A 16,909-nucleotide genomic window follows, 5' to 3' on the forward strand; every position below is an offset into this window, starting at 1 on the left:
CAAGTTGTTTGACCTCTTGTTCATGTTTCTATAAACATGTAATTTGGCAATGTATCGCTTTAGTTTGTCAATACGATGCATTTCAGGCCCTTTCTCATTCATCACAACTGTCTTGTTTTATTGCATTACAAACTATTGCTGTTAATGCTGTGTTTAATTGTGCTTAACATAATTTATGCGCTATCCAGTATTTGTAACTGTTGGACATAACAAAATACTGTTGTTTTTCTTTCCTACTTCCTTCTGCTTCTCATTTGTGGATGCTGAAAGCAGCTGGACCTGTTCCATGTGAATGGAAACAATTATGAGTGTATACAACAAATTCATTAGTCTCTAGAAAGCATCTTTTATTTGGAACTAGTTTTTCCAAGAGGTGTTCCACATGATTCTTCTCCTCTCCTTATCTCTATAATTTTTCTTCCTTTAATTTACTACCATACCTCTCTTCCCATTAAACTACCCCTTCTCCTTACTGAGAAGGGCTAAAAGTGACACCACTAGTGGAATCCATATTCACTAGAGTTTATTAAATCAAGAAGTGTTTCTTATCTGATTACTTAAATGCCTAGCTAGTTCTGGAGGAAAATCTTGAGCCTTTAAACAACAACTTAACTGACTTTTGGGCATAGGCATTAAGACTAATTTGAGGAAGTGGAATTATCAAGTAGGGGAATGAAAGATGTTGTAAAGGCCAAGATTGCGCGACAGGGCATAGATCACTTGATGATTACCTCTTCTGTTCATTCCTTCTGGGACATCTGGCATTGGCCACTGTCGGAAGACAGGATACTGGGTTAGATGGACCATTGGTCTTGACCCAGTATGGCCGTTCTATTGTTCTTATGTTGTGTTCTTATGAAGGTATGCAGTATCCCCCAAAAAAGAAAACAATAGATTTTCTGGAGATGTAATATTCTTATCGCATCTTGGGTAGTTGGGGGGGGGGGGTTTGTTTGTGTTTCTGAGTGAGTGAGACATAAGTTCTTCTTACAGCACACTACTTAACGTTATTGTATTCAGGCCCAGAGGCCCCAGTTGGGATTTGGACTCCATTGTGCTCAACACTGTACAAACACATAGTAAAAGACAATTCCTGCACCTATGGGTTTACAATCCGAGTTGGGCAATCTACTGAACTAAACTGAAAGAACATGCACAGCTTCAGGGGATGTCCCGCACTTAAATCTGAGCACCAAAGTTAGCCATAAAGCAGCCCCTGTTCTGTCAGTGTTTGCAGGTAATCAAGGCATCTTACAGAATGTAGAGTACAACAATACTGTGAGCAGGGTAGCAATGGAGCATCTAGCGTACATACTTCAAACTGCTCGTTATCCACCTCTGGTTTTCAAGACTGAGCTCAGGGATTTGTGTATGCACAGCCTCTCAGTATGGTTAATGATCTTACTGAGTTAGGAAAATAAAAATTGCTCCTATGTTGTGACACAACTTGAAATCAAAGCTTATGAAGGCTGCAATATTTAAATATAGCTGGGTTTGATCCTATCAAAGAACATTGCTAGCTTCTCCATATTAAATATTTGTATTAATTTTGTTACTGCTATTACTTATTTATCACAAACATGTTCTGACACATGAGAACTGAGGCTAAAATTCTGCTCAGCATTTGATGGAAGCCTTAGTGGCTCTCTGAGCTATTGTTCAATAGAATAATGACAGAGGGGAGTCAATAGTAAGTATTGTACCTAATGTGATTAGTCCTCTGATGTTGGGCTGTGGCAGAATACCCTAGTTAGCATGTGAAATACAGCCCCAGTGTAAACACACAAAAAAGAGGGAGGCTGGTCTGAAGCATGAAAACATGCAAAGACCGCCATTTCTTTAGATGCAGACTGTGTGTTTGTGTTGGTAATGCTTGATTGCCTTTGGGAAGAATAGCAAAGAGACTTCATGGAGCTGAGGAAAGGAACATAAGGAACTTTGAGTAAAGTCAGTCAGTTTTGCAGAGATGTGCTCCAGGTGGCAGTAAGTATTTTGAGGGTTGTCTAGTGGTGATTTAGTCTCATTCATTCATCTTATGATGCACTTGTGGATCTGACTTGCCTACCACATATGCAGCAGTGAAAAATTAACAATGGAGTAATAAGTGAAGATGTATCTGCTACTCTTTGCTGAACTCAGGTTTTTAGGTGAATTTTATATATGTTGTAAATTCTCTAAATTAGGTGATTCAGGAGACTGGTAATTGAATATGGAGCCTTTTAAGTCACTGGTATGAATTTGCTCCTAACTGGTAGCAAATAAAAAATTTCATCCAGTGTTGCTTTATGAGATGACCTCATGGGCTCTGTGTCCCATAAAACAGGAGGAAACGTCACAAGTTGCCATTATAAATGGTATAAGTTAGTACTCTTGCTGCCTGAAAGAATGTAGTTGCTGCAAGTGTTCTGATCTGAAGTCATAATCCTGTTTATAACATGACAATGAGTTGCTAGGGACTTGGATTTTCTTATGCAAGAGATTGTCCAAAGCATTGCTAATGGAAATACTCTGTATTTCTGGAAATGGAGATCTTCACTAACAATGGCTTCAGTTTTGGCATAACAGTATTTTAACTTCAAAAGTTTATTTTTATGATCATATGGTTTCGCTCTACATTGAAGACCCTTTCAGCAGTGTGTAGAGTACATATACTACACCTACCCCTAGCACAGGTATGAATAGCAGTGTAGATGGTGAGGGACTACTTAACAGACTAGAGTAAAGACACTCCTGAAGCTTGTGGGTATGTATCCATGTATATAGTCACATGATTCTCCACTTGCCTCCCTGCCTATACTGCTGTTTTTAGAAGCACAGTGTCCCTCTGCCTGAGCTTTTCCTCACCATACGGAGCTGCTGGAGCTTTTCCCCATTGCAGGAAAAAAGTCCTGCAAAACAGGGAGCCCAAGGCTACAGCTGCTCCCCATTTCAGGCACCTTTTCTTGCAGCAGGGAAAAGCTCTGGCAGCTCCCCATTGCTGGCCTGATGCAGGAGCCTTTCTCTGGGACAAGAAAAGGCTTCAGCAGCTCCCTTTGAGAGGGCAAGGCTCCAGCAGCAAGGAGGAGGCAGTGGGGAAAGACTCAGGCTCAGCAGTGGGAAGCTGCCATTCTCCTCTGCCTCATCCTTGCCAGAGTCTTTCATTGACACGTGTAGTTACACTCTGCAGTGAAAAGCAGGCTGTATCCATACTGCAGTGCGTAAGTATACATACAGTACATGCCGCCGCAAGAGGTGTGCAGCATGGATGTAGCCTGTGTGCTTATGGTACACATCGTAACTACAGCAGACCAGAGGGTGACCATTCCAAACGCTTTAGTGGAACATGATATTTTGACACATTTTCATTTAGCTGAAAATGTTCCAACCAGCTCTAACTAAGACTACAACTGAAAATTTTTTGGCAAATAGAAATTTTGACAAAAATTGCATTTTGGGGAGGCTGTGAAACCACTTCCAAATACGGGTCAAATTTGACAAATAGTTTGGGTTAAAAAGAACTCAAAAAAATCTCAAGTGGCATTTTGTTTTCAAATTTGGCCCATTTTTGAAACTAAAAAAAAAAGTGAAAAACACCAGAAAACAACCAAACTGACTTGAAAGCATGAAAAAACAGTTGTTCACAATCAACCAAAATGTTCTGATCAACTCAAAACAAATAGAAAAACTTTTTTAAAAAAATTAATCATTGAGAATCAACCGAAAACATTTTGGCTGATTCTAAATAAATTTGTTTTTTGTTTCAGTTGGAATCTATCCAGATTTTTTTTTTCTGAATATTTCTGTTTGGACCATGAACTGAAAAATCCATTATTTGCTCAACTGTAAATGTGACACTTCTGTAAGTATTTAACACACTTTGCAAGTATTCTTAGGGAAACTAAGCTATTCCCATTTCAACAGTGGATTCTTGGATAAAGTGCTATCATCAGTTATCTCCTATTCTAGTTCTGTGTTTTCTGACACCTTTAATGTTTCCTATAATTTTTCTAAATGAAAACGTAAGGCGTTTCCAATCATAGCTTTCCTATCTAAGAAGAGGATGAATGAAAGCTCCGTCTCCTTGAGTACCAGCTTCTTATTCTTTATGGTATTGAGACTGTAGGTCCCTTTTTTTCCCTCCCCTTTGGGATCCTAATAAACTATTCTTCTCCCTGCCACTGTGAGCCAAGTAGGCAAAATTAGAGCCACAGCCATTCCAGTAGTCAGATCATCAATAGGCAAAGAAGTCCTTCTATAAAAACTTTCTTCTGTTAGGAGCAAAGTGTCTTCATGTTTGCTTATGGAAAGCTCCATGTGTAAACTAATTTGGAAAGAGTAAGATTATATGCTAATTCCAAAGCAGTGAGATGATCACTCTGAAAGCAAAAGGAGAGGTAACAGCCTGTATGGAGGGAGAACACTGCATGCTTATTTCTTCAGTGGAGACAAGGTGGGTAAGGTAATATCTCTGATTGGACTAACTTCTGTTGGTGGAAGAGACAAGCTTTCAAGCTTCACAGATCTTTTCACTTAAGACACTATGGCTTGAGAAATACAGAGACCCCTGCCACCACTAATTAAGATTGTGGGGGGAAAATCAGTTAGATCTCTATTTAGTATTCAGCAGAGCCAGTAAACCCTGCAAGAAGATTAGCTAGATTCATGGACCTCTCTAGGGAAGTAGAAGAGGTAAGGAAGCGTGATAGTAATTAAATGTGTACAGATGCTGGTCAATAATAACTATATCACACACAAATGCTGTTGATGAAATCGGCACCATTTTAATTTGGCTCAGGTTACATTTTATGCATCTTCTATTTACCCTGTTTGTGGGTATTTTCCGTGGAGTTTTAAATGTATAATCAATGTGAAGTTGAAGTGTGCACTATCCATGCTATTAAAATTTATCGTGGCATTAGCTTTCAAAAATGACTTCCCTAACAAGTTGCAGTTAATGCTGTAAAAATTAGTTTTTTTCATGATGAGCTCCATAATGTTAAACACTAATTTATCTCTATATTATTTTATTAGTGCTTTTTAATTGCTATGGCAGATAAGCAGCACTGGCCATTATCTTGGCAAAACATTTCCATTAATAATGTCACATAATTTCTGACTGATGTAGAATATTCCATCCTTATTAAGATGTTAATAATTTTAATTTAAAAAAGTCTAGCTTTTACAGTGCGGAAGATCTTACATGGACCCCTGATAGGTCTACTCTGTTTGTTTGGCTTCCATGTCAGAACCTAAATATATTACAAAATTAAATCAAGTCCTTTTCCTTTGCAATGTGGGGCACAATGGAAAAAATCTCAGATCATTTCCAGAATAGATGAATAACAACATATTATGCAGTGCTTGGTAATTAGCAAATTAGATTTTTCTAAAAATAATGCAGTCTTGTTTCTCTTTACAAGCCACAGATATGGCCATATTGCCATCCAGAATTGTACTTTCAGTTAAGTTGTATGTGAATATTTTTTGTACCACAAAGGTATGGTATAAAACACAACCATGTGTTTTTAAATTAGTGATTATTGAAGAACTCCATTATTTAATGGAATATTATTAACTTGAATATGACTTTAGAAAAAAGAAAGCAGTTGTTGTTCTACATATCATGCAACTTTAACTGTAGTTTTCACTCTACCCAAAGCTGTAATACTGCAACACTAGCTTTTGGATTAGATTTAGCAAGACAACGTTCTAATGACACTGGGGGTGTTTATAGCATTAAAATAACTTACATAAAAAGTCTAGATTTCTGAGAATGAATCATGGAGTTCAAGGCCAGAAGGGGCCACCAGATCATTTAGTCTGTCCTCCACTAACACCGTCGAGCACCCACACACTGAACTCAACAACTGAAATTGGACCAAAATATTATCGCTCACAGGAGACTAGACTACTGTATTATGCACCACAGGCGGAGAGTAGGAGGAACCAAAGTGACTTTAAGACAAGAGGACATTAATGTCATAGATTAGAGTGATTTTCTAAAATGTGTAACCTGGCAAGATTATTTTGTAGGTATTTAATGTCCTATTGGGTTCTGCAGTTATGTCTTGGATCATGTCTCTCTTGCATCAGAACACACACAATTAAACATTGCGAAATTCAGTGATCAGTAGCAGCATCACAAGAAGTGGCTAAAGTTTTTTCCAGCTTCCCTGTAATGAAGTATTTTCAGAACTGTTCCAGAAAATTTCTGATATTAATAATGGCTGCAAACAACTTCTTGGCCTTGAATTATCTTGAATTTATTCAATTCAGGACTGTCAGATGTTTGCATTATAATTTTCACAGCATTAGAAATTAGGGATGGAAAAGAGGTAGTTGAGATCTAGTCCATTCCCAAAGCAGGACAGTTCCTTAAATCATATTCCCCATTGTTTTGTTCACTGTATGACTACAGACGTATTAGACTAATGTAGGGAAAAGAATAGGTACAGAAAATGAACTGCACCATATGAAGGTAAAAGGGCCGTGCAAGTTGATGGAAGTGGTTGGGTTTAATTTTTATGCTCATGGCAAAAGATGACAGGCATGTTATAAGGACCAGACAGAGACTTTCTTAAATTATGTAAGTGTGACTTCTATAGGCAAATAAAGAATCATTGACAAGGATGTCTACCTGTGTCTTCACGGGAGAAACATAACTGCTGTGTGGGGCATCAAGCTTGCAAGATTAAGGGGTTATAAGTGTGTGTGTTGTGGGGGAATGGAGGCTTTTTCGAGCTCGGATAGGAAGGTGAAAAATTCTTCCTTTGATCTCTTGTTTATACTTATTTAATGTTCTGTTGGGTTCTGAGATTATCAATCTTGTATCCGATTGGGAAGTTAAAAGGGGGAGAGAAAATGGATTGAATATTTTGAGGATTGAATAGACTGTCCTTTTTTTACTGGCACTTGTGACATTTGCTTTTATTGGGCTGGAGAAGGGGAAAGAGTTGTATCTGGGTGAGAAGAAGCTAAGAGTAATGCATCAAACAGTAAAACACTGGAAAATGGGATTTGTGCAACAAAAAAAGCCGATTAATAGCTATTGTCTGCTAATCCTAGTGGAATAATTAGCAGAACAATAGTAGTTAAGATAATTTCCCACTTCTCCAGAATAATAGGATAAGTGACTTGATATTTGTTTTAGAATGTCTTTTCTGTAGTCTCATGCTGCTCCTCACAGGTTTTATGTTAGTCCAGGGTGCAGAAACTATGTGCAGATTAATAAAAGGAAACTGCAGTTGAGAGACAAAATGAGGAACCAAATGGAAGTTGCACATGTTAGTATCACTATATGTTGTTTTGCCATGAGGTACATCCCTAGCTGGGATGATTTAGTTGGTGTTGGTCCTGCTTTGAGCAGGGGATTGGATTAGATGACCTCCTGAGGTCTCTTCCAACCCTAGTCTTCTATGATTCTATGAATAGTTGGCAAGAGTAAAGAAAGTGGGTGTTCTTTACCTTGAAGGACTTCCCCACTTTTTGTGTTTTGCTCTCGATAATTAGCTTAACCTACTAGCAGTTGGTTTTCAAGTGTTAAGAACAATCCATGTTTCCCCTCAAACTTTTCAAAGTTGAGCCCCCTTCAGAAAATTGTAATCAATTGCATCCCTCTTTCTCTGTGTGTATATATACACATCTATAATACACACACAGACTTACACATTATAATTTATGCCATTTGGGGACATGCAGTAGTAGAATAGTCCCACATGGAGCAGGTCTTTCTGTCATGCAAGTCAACAACAAAAAACCTCATCAAACATATTCTTCATTGTCCCATGAAAATGGGGCACATACTGCTTTGTGGTTCTGAACTGATATCCATGATCTCATATTTATCTACAGAACAGTCAGTCCTTCACCTCTTCTGCTGAGACCGTTCCCACAGAACAGAACTAATAGGAGCAAAGTTACAGCACCATAGCCTATGATGGCGTGACCCTGTACTGTAGATGAGCCTACCACAATGGACGAACACCACTGTAGGAACACCATCTCCCTGAGCAATGGTAGCTAGGTGGACAGAAGCATTCCTCTGTCGTCCTATTCACATCTACACCAGAAGTTAGGTCGGCATAGTTACAGCACTCGAGTGGATTTTTGACACCCTTCACCATCACAGCTGTATGGACCGGGCCTGAGACTGCCAAAAAGGGTGTCAGTTTTAGGATGACTTCTGTGTTGTAAACATCTGTCCCCATAGAAACTTGATGGTTAACACACATTTATGTCATATAAGGGGTCGTTAAGCAGACGTTTATAACCTGGAGTCATTATCAAACTGGATTTGAAGAATGTGGCCTTGATGATGTGAAAGAATCTGTATACCATTTCTATATCACCCCTCTCATTTACCTCACTTAGGCTGTACTCAGCTCAGCACATGAAATAAGGAAATAAAATCTAGCTTTCAAATTAAAATGTTTCTAGAAGGGATACTTAGCTCACAAGCTCTTTCCACTTCATAGATGGAATCCACTTGCCAACAGCAGGAAAGGGAGGTGGTGGAAACAACAGAGAAGGAGCGGTTTACTTACCTTGTACAGTAACTGGAGTTCTTTGAGACGTGTATCCCTAGGGGTGCTCCACATGAGGATTTGTGCACATCTGTGCACTCCTGACTGCAGATTTTTGTCAGCAGTGTCTGTAGGTCCATGCCTGTGCCCTAGATGCCCCAGCACTCCAGCACAAGGGAGGGGCAGACCTCCGCCCCTGAAAAGGAAGTTCTTTGGGGAAGGCTGGAAGACTGCAGCAAGAAAGCTTGGTGCAGGACGACTGTTGCAGCCATGGAAATGTAGCTGTGTTAATGGCATCAAGCAAGTCCTGGAGAGATGCCTTGGCAACTGTTTGGACTTCTGTAAAATGGGGGTCTGAAATTGTTCTCTCTGAGCCTGAGGCAGGTGTTCAGGCTGAGAATTTATAGTTTGTAAAATTCTACTTCACCATCAGGACTAATAATTAGCTACTCTGGATTGCAAAGACTCAGAGGAGTAGGTCTTGCAACCCAAAAGTCCAATCTCTTTAGCTCTTTACCTGATAGTGTTGAACAGAACCAATGTCTGTTTCTTTTGTTAGTGGCCTCAACCACCAGAGAGCTGGATGAAGGGTGAGAGGAAAAAAATACTCTGAGCCACTGGGTGGAATATTTCTTGTCAGCCCATTTGCACATAGGTGGGATGGGGGCTGGAGTTTGCCACACTGTGTGTGCTGGGACCAAGAGGCATCATTAATAGGCAGAGCAACCTTGCCCTGGGGAGATGTATGGAGGATGTCCAACAAGGAATACTGGGGTTCCTGTATCTCCTCTAATAAAATTTGTAAATAGTCCACTACACATTTTGTCAGGTCTTGAAAGGCCTTGAAATAATTGGGGTAAGAGGTGGAGGAGCCATGACAGCCTCATCTGATAAAGGAGGACTTGTGGAAAGGAGGTGTTTCTTCTCAGCTGGTTCCTGCTCCTCCATGGGATGTGCCTGAGGTTCAAGGCTCAAGGGTACTGGTTCTTCAACTGATGTGCCCTCTTAATAGATGGGGACCCTGTACCACCAGTTGCCATAGGGGGCCCATGGCAGTATGCCCACTGAGGTGGAGCATAAGAGAAAGTGGGAGGGCCCCAAAGTTGTCCTTGCCATGTTCTCTGAATACATCTTGTACTGGGAGTTTGCTCCTCATGTTGACTATCAAGGGAGAGAGGCATGAAGGTGGATGACCCTGTATGGACACCTCAGTCATATGAGTTGTCATCCTCCATGTCCATCGGAAGGGTGGAAAGTGCTAGTACCAGAGGTCAAGTAGGAACTGGATCCCAGAGAGGACCTGAATTTGTATCGGTACTGAGGTTTGATAGCTGGTTGGCTGTGAGGAGGTACCGGGAAATGCTGAGTCAGTACCATCTTGAAATCTCTCTCGATACCCTCAAAGAGTCTGCGTCAGGACCATGTCTGTACCAGAGGACAAGTCATCATCCAAGATGATAGGGACAGAGTTTAAGCAATTTATGAAAATGAGTCTGTACCAATGGAGAGTGTCTTGGTACTGCTCAGTAGTGGTGATTCAGGCTCTTCCAGAATGCAAAGGTCCTTGAGAACAGGAGCCTGGATTGTACCAGGGACTCCAAACAGGGCTCCTCAGGAGTACGTGTGGCAGGTGGTAATGGAGACGGGATTGAAGAACAAACAGTGCAAGATGATGATTTTGTCTTGATGTTGGAGTCCCCATGCTTCGAAGGCACTGAGCCCAGAGCCAATGTCAGTGACACCCTGGGTCTGCAGCTTCTCTGCCGATGCCTTAGTATCGGTACCAGAGGGGATGAGAACCCCAACGGTACCTGTAACTGGACGTGAGGTCTCCTGAGGGTCACATTACCAGCCCAAGAGGGTCACGTTACCCTTTTTTCTTATCCCATTCTGGACTATGAGGTCTTTTCTTCTTAGAGGGTTTGGGTGGTGCCACAGAGTCCCCAGGGTCTTTGCTTACTGCCAGAGCAGAGGTAGTTGGCAGATTTGATGTACAGGGGGATGGCTCAGACCCCATTGGTCTCAGAGAGCATTCCATTGATAGGCATGTTAACCTGTCTTCCCTCAAATTCTTAAATCTGCTCTTGAAACCTGAGCAGACCTTATATTTAGAGGGGATGCAAGACTCCCCAAGACAGCGGAGGCAGCTTGAATCTGTCACTGTGAGGAAAAGACTTATGGTGTATCTGGCAGGGTTTGAAGCCAGGGGTCTTGGACACAACCCAAACTCGAGGCCATGGATTGAAGCCCAAAGAAAATCAAAGCTCAGATCAGACCAAAAAAAATAAGGAAGGGAAGGGGTAAGCACTCCACTCCCAAACTTCAAGTCACAGGATCTGTGAGAAGAAAGTGGAATGGCAATGGGTCTGTCCCTTCCTATAGTTAGTGTGTGTGTGTGTGTGTGTGTACAATATAATAATCCAGAGCACCAGAGTGTCTATGGTGCAGGCACAGACACATGAACATGGCTGACACAAATCTCTGGTCAAGATTGCACTGGTGCGCACACATCCTCACATGGAGCATCCACTGAGACGCTATTCAAAGAAGAATCTAGTTTTTATTGCAGCTGCAGGAGGCAGTGTTTTTTGGGGAGGGAGAGGGGGTGTAATAGTTTTAAAAACTGCCAGGCTGATTAGTCTGACTAGGGTATTGATGTCAGACTCACACACACACACCCCTCGAGTTTTGGCAAACTAAAGTGGCTGCTGCGTATGTTCCCATCATCAATCAGGGAAGCGATAGTCTGCTGAAAAGGGCAGAGGAATTCAAAATGTATTTCTAGAGCAGTGGGAAAGTCTTCAGTAATTACACTTCAGCTCCCATTGTGCTGTTTGCTCTGAACCTCAGACATATTTGACATGGAAAATAGAGCTGGGAGAACTAGTTCTAATAAAATTAGAACTAATCCAAACCTTCACTCCAAACTCAAACTGAACTTTTGAAATTAATGTATTAAAAATTACTTGTCTTTTTTTAAAACCTTTCTTATGGCAGGGAGTTACCAGAAGATGAGTTTTTTACATAGTTTTACAAGTTCTTTTTCTTAGTGTGTTAGCAAGTTTTTACACATGAAAGAAATGCTATGGTGGTGGTTTTTCTGATGCAGCTCTTTGATGATGGATGTGTGGCAAATAGACAGATTAAGGCAGAGAGCCTGATTAACTGGAGTTGATTCTTGAAGTGGAGTTTCTCCCTGGAAACCAGGCATTTAAGTTACTTGACATCTTCAAGAGAGGGGATTGCTGTGTTACAAACTGACCAGGTATGAACACCAGTAAATTGCAAGTAGACCCAATCACTGGGTCCTATATTCTTCCAAGCCAACTGAGTCTGGGAAGAACCTTGTCACTGTATCTAACTCTGGGCTAGACTCCTGGGCATAGGCCTCTTGTCTGAAATGCTTCTCTCCAACTGCTCTAGCCCAGAAGACCAATGCCTCAGACCTCCTGAGCCCCAGCATCCCTTACATACATTTCCTCAGAGTTCCACCTAGATTGTGGATACTGCGTGGTTACTTCTGTAACCTCTTCAAGGATGATGTAGCAGGAAAGCTAAGTACGCAGACTTAGCAGTGGAATTTCTTAATCGTATTGACTTTATTTTTTAAACACTGGAGAGTTGCACGTCTTTGAAAAATAACAGACTAGAGAGGCACTCTCTTGTGAGTTTGTGGTTCATCAGCATTTCAGGCGTGGAGAGTTCCTCCTGCCCACTCTCTACTACATATCTTTCTTGTGCATCGTAATGGTCAGCCCCCTGCACAGAGCAGAACTCTACTCTTAAATAGGGACTCAATCTCTGTGCCATGTGCTCAAACTGAGATGTTCTAGATGCACCAGTCATGTTTGCTATCTGCCCTTGCAGGCCGCTTTGTAGAGACCATTGTTACAAGTACACAGGCCAGCAGATTAGTCATTGAAAGTTGATGGCTCCAGACTGCAGTCTTGATGACTTCTATCCCAAGCAGGGCAGCTGTCTGGAATGCACTGTAATAGGCTGCCACTGGGCAAGTCCAAACTAGTGCAGCCCCTGTGCCAATATTTTCAACACAGGTACAAAACAGACAACACAATTTGATAGTCATATCCCACTCCCTCACAGCCTGCATGATATTTGTGACCACCTCTGTTTCAGGACTGGTGTATAAATGTAAATAAAATATGCAGATTCCATGTCACTAACTTCTCCTCCAACATGAAGTCAACCTGCAAGGCCTTAACTGCTACCACCCAGCATAGGGACAACAATGTCTTCCATTTTCATGCACTTGTATCATCCAGGAAGTCAACAATTTTTGTTAAAGATTTTGATCTAGTGGATAATTCCAAGAGAGTCCCAAGCCCTTCTGTGATAAATCATAGTCTTTGATATGCTGAAGAGAGAGCTGGGTTATCTCCTTTCATTAATCCTACTTATGGTACACAGCACACTGACTCATTCTGTTATCATTACTAGTGTAATAGGTAAGCACACTGCTGTGTGATTAAATTGCTCAGCTTTCCCATTACAAGCCTTGAGTCAAAGAGCATAGATTAATGCTATCACAACAGACAGAAGAAAGGCAGACCTTTACAGCATTGCTATCCAAACCAATTTACTGGAAAACAGTGCTCTGTGTATGAGAGCTTTATACTGTTGTGTGAAGGGAGTGTGATAACAGCCCTGCTTTGGAGGAGTTCAGCTGTGCAAGACTGCAGCCTGGCTGGACTTGAAGCAAACTCTGAGCTTTGCTTTAGCCTAGAAAGCTGGTGTGTATGTAAGCACCATAGGCCAAGCTTGTACATTCTATTAAAGTATAATAAGAGGAGGGAAATTATTAAATTATTATTATTAATTAAATTAGTCAAAAAGGCAACCCTTGTTGAACAGAGGCTTTTCCTGATGTTGTAACTTGGTCATTTTTTCCATACATAGTATTTTCTATTCCTATTTTTGTAGCTAAATATTGACATTAATCAATGTCATTAATGAACTACATAGCATAATGAAGATCAGTCATGGAGGCTGGATTTTTGCTTTGCAAGCCACATAGGCCATTGGTATTCCAAAATCAAAAATGGGATTGGCTTGGATCTGGTTTCCATTTCACCCAAACCACAAATGTTTGGGTTGTCAAGGAATGGGGGCGGGGGGAAGTTCTTGTTTTAGCTCATCTCTAATATGTGCCCTATAATATAGAGGATATGCAATGGGGCAAGTTAATACAGTGAGGGGGGAACTCTTAGCCTTGAGAATTCCCCGATACTTTCCTTGAGTGGTGTTGGTTGTTGGTAGTGTCTATCGCAGTGCTATCCCAGATGTGTCAGATATTCTACAAACATAGAAAGTCGGTCTATGCACTGAATGGCTTACATTTTAATATCTCTATCTTACCATTGCACAGTATGGTTTTTGTTTTGTTTTGATTAATACAAATCAGTTCTCATGCAGGTGAACACTGACACATATGGCAGCAAGCAGGTGTGTAAATGTGAACCTGTCCTAAATGCTAAGACTGAAAGGCGTGTAAGTCATGAATAACTTTTCCTGTTATACCTGACACTCAGTCGTTCCAGCTTTTGTCATCTGATGTGGCACGTGCACTATCGGATTATTCTGTCTGGAAAGCAATGGCAGGCCTATTCATCCTCTAGATGATTTATAATAATCTAGGTGTACCATTTTGGTGCAGTCCGAAGGTAGTCTTTGCCTGGAGTGTTTCCAGTCATTCTCCTATGTAACTAGTTGTTGTTAATTATTTGTATTATACTAGTCTGTAGAGGCCCCAATTGAAATTGGGGCCCCATCATGGTAGCTGCCATATTTATACATAAGAAGAAATTGTAACAACTGAATTGTAACAATATTTTCTCAAGACTTTCCTTGGGAAATTGTGTTTTTATCATAGAAATCTCAGTTATGTTAACAGCCAATCCAGTCATCATTGAGGAGTTTCTGGAATATATTAATTACTGGATTAGGTTATACCTATAGTCTAACAACCACTGAGGGACCCTCTCTCCAGGAGGCTGGCTTGTTGTGTGATGTACTAATGGAAGGAAATGGAAACAGATCAAAGCATACATACAATAGCTGCCTTCAAGGTCTTTTTTATATAAATAGTTGTGCTGACACAAGCTAATAACAATACTGTCACAAGATAACGTGACAGTAACATGCAGAATCCATTATTTTCATTGGACACATAATGACTTGTGCTGTTATACACTGAATGATCTCACCCTGGCAAGATGATTAATTCATGTCTGTGCTACTCTGGCACTGCAAGGCTTTCTGTATTTAGACATAAGCACGCCTGTGCATGGTTTGGCCTGCTGCAGCCAGGGTGTCCAATTCTCAGGAATGATAGAACCAGCTCTTTAAAAGCCAATAAAGTACTGATGCTGCAGGACTTGCAGTTGGTGGGCTCATAGGCCTGAGGAAGCCAGAACACTATACACTTCGCCCTGGGCCTCTGAATGTTTCAAAATCCATGTGGATTTTAAAACATTTGCTTTGTACATTTAATCCAATGGCCACTGTGAAGGAGGGAAGGGAGCTGCCACCTTGATAAAGGTAGGAAACTGACCTTTACCCCCTTTTAAAAAGTTTCCCCCTTATTTCAACCTCTGTATATTTCCTCATTCTAGTAACCAAGCAAAATAACCTTAGTCCCAACATCATACTCCACCACTACACTCCCGAAACTGCAAGTCCTTTTTTTCCCTTTTTACACTCTTGACCGGTATTCCTCTGCTTAAAGCACTATAAATGTTGCAAAACTGTAACATTTCAGAACATTGTGCAAAATAAAATGTAAGGGTAAAATTTCCTTTTGTGTGTCAGTTCCCCTGCATTAAGTGTTTGTGAAAGAAAACTAGATGTTTATTGGTGGTCCTATCTAAAAACAAAACAAAAAGGGTTCATTGGTATTATGCAGTTATCTGCCTTCTGATGTGCAGCAAAGCAAAAAGTGGATCAGATAACATCCATGACAAAACACAGGAGTAGTATTCAGGCACATACACTCACTGATTGTTTAAGTCAACTCCCTTCTGGGTTGCACTAACTAGGAAATGTAACACGCTTCAAAGACCAGATCAAAGACATTCATGGCATTAGTATTTAAAAGAAGCACAATTCATGCCTGAAACACAATGCATGCCTCAACTATGGCACAACCGTATTTCTATGGAAGGCTCATTCAAATCCTAATCCACCCAATTTCTAAATTGTAGAGATGGGACTAATTCATTACACATTTTGGTCTAGACCAGCAAGTGGCAATTTCATTAATTTACATGACAATGGTACCCATAGAAACCAGCGAGTAGACTACCACTGTGCACCATCTCCTTTTTCCGATCACTGTTCAATCTCATCCTGTTCTCTCGGATTGTGTCACACACGTGTTTGGGTAATGTTTTATAAATTATATTCTAAGCTGTGTGACTCTTACACTGTACAAGGCATTGCAACAGATCAGGCTTTGGTTGTTACTGTAATATTGACAACAATAGCAAGCACAATTGTAGCCTTCCTTGTGCTAGATCCCACTAATTGGCTGTCCACAAAGTCAGTCATGACTTGGAGAGATCAGATCTCTGGGTTGAGAGGAAAGCTCACATGCTCACTCAACCCTTGCTGAGACTGTCGGAGTAGGGACTATTGGCAACTGGAGTGAGGTCGTCAATGAAATCTTGTCTGCAAGCCGGAAGTAAGTGGCTGAATAGGAAGTGTGACTCCAGGATGGGTTTCTTGTAGTTCATGTTAGGGAAGGAATCATTGATGTCCTTGGTTCTGTAATGCTGGAATAAGGAGCACATTCAGACTCCTCCTCCAGCCAGTTGCTTGACATAAAACCTAATCTTTGTGTGGATCTGTAAAGGAAATACATTCAGAGCGAAAGTTTGAGTTAAGTAAATATTTTGCTATTATCTGAAAAATGGCTTGTCTAGCAGCACAGGGTCCTTCTAACACCATGGTGGGACATGGATTTAGCCTTGATCCAAAGGGAGAGTGCCATCTATTGCATCCCCACACCACACCCCATTTTGCACCAGCTAGTTCTTCATGAGAGATCTCCCTATCCAAGCTACTCTCTATTTCACTGTATGTTGAAATAGAGAGGTCTTCAATAATCTGAGGGAAGTAATTGCTGTAATTTGTTTTTCAAGATTCTAATTGTACATGAAAAATGCCAGTTTCTCTTCATGATGGATGACCATATTTCAAATGTAGATTATTATATCTTTTTATTTGAGCTACCAGCCTAGACACTTCCAATTTGTGATGAAATTGCTAAACTTATTTTTGTCTCTAATTTGAATGGTTCTGGCAATACCCTGACTGGTATATTTAACCAGCCACTACTAAATTGCTTTGAATACAGTTCACTTTTGCTGTCACTGTCATTGCAGTTAATA

The 16,909-nt window shown here is 40.7% G+C and overlaps 1 long non-coding RNA gene across 1 annotated transcript in view; it reads left to right on the plus strand.

Annotated features, from left to right (window-relative positions):
• Positions 1-16,909, plus strand: part of LOC122464133 — an 80,145-nt gene that overhangs the window by 40,690 nt on the left and 22,546 nt on the right. The window lies entirely within an intron of this gene.

This window comes from Chelonia mydas, chromosome 1, assembly GCF_015237465.2.
Source record: "Chelonia mydas isolate rCheMyd1 chromosome 1, rCheMyd1.pri.v2, whole genome shotgun sequence".
NCBI classification, from domain to species: domain Eukaryota; kingdom Metazoa; phylum Chordata; order Testudines; family Cheloniidae; genus Chelonia; species Chelonia mydas.